This window comes from Pteropus medius, unplaced genomic scaffold (genome assembly GCF_902729225.1).
Source record: "Pteropus medius unplaced genomic scaffold, Ma_sr-lr_union100, whole genome shotgun sequence".
NCBI classification, from domain to species: domain Eukaryota; kingdom Metazoa; phylum Chordata; class Mammalia; order Chiroptera; family Pteropodidae; genus Pteropus; species Pteropus medius.
Window position 1 is genome coordinate 11,445,636 of NW_024340692.1, and position 3,528 is coordinate 11,449,163.

At 33.5% G+C, this 3,528-nt stretch overlaps 1 pseudogene; it reads left to right on the plus strand.

The window, feature by feature from the left end:
• Positions 1-2,900: 2,900 nt before the first annotated feature.
• Positions 2,901-3,023, plus strand: LOC120592204 (uncharacterized; annotated as a pseudogene).
• The last annotated feature ends 505 nt before the right edge of the window (positions 3,024-3,528 follow it).

Consider the following 3,528-nt stretch of genomic DNA (forward strand, 5'->3'; position numbering starts at 1 on the left):
AGAAGCCTTGGTAAGTAAAAACTTAGGGAGGATCTTAAGAGGAGGTGTTCCTGGTCCTTGTATTTATGACTGCCTTCTTTTCTTCCATGGAAATATAAATCTATGAAAGGACAATTTAAATAGAGTAAGACTTTAGACAGATATAAAAAATGCTAAATCTGAAAACGTTAGATAAAGAGATCTTAAAATAGAAATTTTTTGGCTGAATGAAAAAAGTGATCATGAACAGAAAATTACACAAAACTATTCACAATGTTAACAGACCCCTAAAAATGGCCAGAAATCTGGAAATAGAGAAGGTATGGTGAGTGGGCAAAGCCCAGAGAGACATGAACCAGAATTCTGGCTATGGCTGAGCTAATTCTATGACTTTGAACAAGTCATTAACCTCTTTATTCCTTAGTTTCCCTTTCTGTGATTTGAGTATAATACTACTTATCTTTCAAGATTAGACTAGTATTTGGCATTTAATAGGACTCAACAAATAACAGATGGTAATAGAAGCAGTCATTTTCTATTTTTGAACTAACAACATTAATATTTACAGAAATTTTTGCATTTAGAGGTAAACAATTCTATGTTTTAGACTACAGAACAGCCAGATGTCTAGCTTGGGCACCTGCCATAAAAGAGTCTATAATGATGAATTATTTAAAAGATGTTTTAAGATTTTTCCCAAAAGTCTATAATACAAATTTTTTTTTTTTTTAAGAAATAGCAGCCAGAGATTCGTTGGCATTTTATAATGTTATTAGCAAAATATAACAAAACAATTGCACCTATAAGAACTAAAAAGAATTATTTCTCTGACAGCAATGCTAATTTCCTCCACTTCAAGGCAGCTGTTCTAAGTATTGTACATCTGTTGGAACCTGCAAATATTTAAAGAGAGCTGTCCACATGTTGTAAACAATTATTTAGTCCACTTAGTTAGTCCAGATCAGAAATTTTTTAAAAAATTTAACTGGGGTTTTGGGTCTCTGCTAGATATTATATCTGCTAAGACATAGCTAGATATTTAAAAATACAAAATTTGTAATAAATAGTGGTTTCTGATATAACGTCTCTAATGAAGCTAGCCTTTTGAGTGAGTAAATTTTTTAAATTCTAAATTGTGAAAGTAAAATTTTGAAACCCAAGGAAATCTTATCTGCACAAAGTCTTTATAATTCCAATGAAAAATTAGTGTCCTTAGAAAGATAACAGCAGATATGACACTCATAAAACAAGAACGGGATTCTATTTTTTAAAACTTTAGGAAACCAGAAAGAGCTTTTGAAAATGAAAAATAGAAAGCCAAAATTTTAAAAATTCAATAAAGGCTGCTAAGATTAAATTTATTAATGAAAAAAATAGAGGAAAACAATTTCCAGTTTCAGCTCCGAAATGTAAAAGGCTTAGAAGCTACCATTCCTATTCTTACAACAAGAAAAAGGCTAGATAAACTGAAAATTAACAGCTTTTCATGGACCCATCAGAGAACTGAAGTTGCAGGAAAAACCACCACTCTGAAACCTGGAGAGACAGGTACATCCAGAGAGACAAAGATGAGATCTATTTACCTGAAGCAGAAGCTGCTGGATCCATAAACTAGTATAATACTTAAATGGTAATTTTGATGAATTGCTGGAGGCTGTGTTGATTAATGGACTAGTGTGAAAGAGAGAAACTCCTGGGGGTCACTACACTTTTGTGGCTTTTAATCCATCAGGTCCTCATGGTGAAGATCTAATAAAGATTTTTTTTGTGGCTCTCCGGGGAAAAATAAAAAGTAACCATTGTAAAATATGCCAGAATCTTCTCCATAGCAAAGATTCATTCTCCAGATGAAAGAACTTCAATCTCTGGGAAAGGGTGTTCCTTCAGAAACTTCCTCCAGCCCGCCTTCCTATTTGGGAAAAAAAAAGAAAATATTATCAACAGGCATCAGGGCTTCAAGAAGATAGATTTGGAAAGATGAAACCAGAGAAGGAAGTGGGGGGCGGGGGGTAGGATGAAAAAATATACCTCTGAAGAAACAATTATGAAGGTCACAGCCTGAAGACAGACCCACTAAAAGACTGAGATATAATCAGAAGATAATAGAATTCTCTCCCTCCCCCACACGACACCAATGGAGCTACAGTATAACAACAGTGGATTACGTCTGAAAGACAAGCAAGATATAAGACTTTCTGAGAAGTAGAATTAGGGAAACCCAAAGTCAAGATGAGAGACAAAAATAAGGACACTATAGGAATTTGAAGCCTCTGGTACCAATATCTATGGGCAATATTTAAAACAGCTCAGCTCCTAACCAGATTAGTATCAATCCTCTAAAGGCAAGAAAAAAACATAGTCTAAAGACAAAGCAATCAGCAGAACCAAGTTCAGATGTGACCTAGATATGGAATTACCAGATAGTGAATTTAACATAACTCTGATTATTGTTAAGGGCTGTAATGGAAAAAGTAGACTACATGAAAGAACAAATGGAAGATATAAGCAGAGAGACAGAAACTCTAAGAAAGAATCAAGAGGAAGTTATAGAAGTAAACACAGTAACAGAAATAAAAAATGACTTTGATTGACTCATCAGTAGACTCAACATGGTGAAGAAAAAAATCAGTGGGCTTAAATATATGTCAATAAAAATGCCCCAAGCTGAAACACAGAGAGAAAAAACAGACAAGAAAACCAGAACAGAATATACAAGAACTATAGGACAATATCAAAACATGTAACAATGTCAAAAGGTGTAATATATATGTAATTAGAATACCAGAAGAGAAGAAAGCATGAATGGACAGAAGCAATATTTGAAGTAATAATACAAAAACTGTCCAAAATTAAGACAAACTACAGAGCCAGCAAGCTCAGAGAACACCAAGCAGGATAAATAACAAAACTAAACAACTCCAGTCTACGGCCATGCTACCCTGAACAAACCCGATCCCGGAAGCCTGATCTCGCAAGCTAAGCAGGGTTGGGCCTGGTTAGTACTTGGATGAGAGATCACCTAGGAAGACCAGGTGCTGTAGGTGTAAATTATTTAAAAAAAAAAAAAAAAAAAGGATTATAAGCTGACAAGGTTCTTGTAATCTGTGAGGCCAACCATGGGTTGCCCACCTAAAAAAAAAAAAAAAAAAATAGCAAAAAAACCCTAAACAACTCTAAACCCCTATATATCTATATATATATAGATATATAGATATATATATAACTGTATGTTATATTTGAACTACAGAAAACCAAAGGCAAAAATAAAATCTTGAAAAGAATCTGTACGAAAAATTTATTCATTACCTATAGAGCAACAAGGATAAAAATTACAATGAACTTCTTGTCAGAAGCCATCAAACAGGAAGTAAGCGAAGTGAAATACGTAAAATACTGGAAAGGAAAAACCCCACCAACCTAGAATTCTATATTCAATGAAATTATTCTTCAAAAGTAAAGAAAAAGTAAAGAATAAATAAATACTTTTTCACATACACACACATGTACACACAAACAGAGAATTTATTGCCAGCAGAAATATTAAAAGAA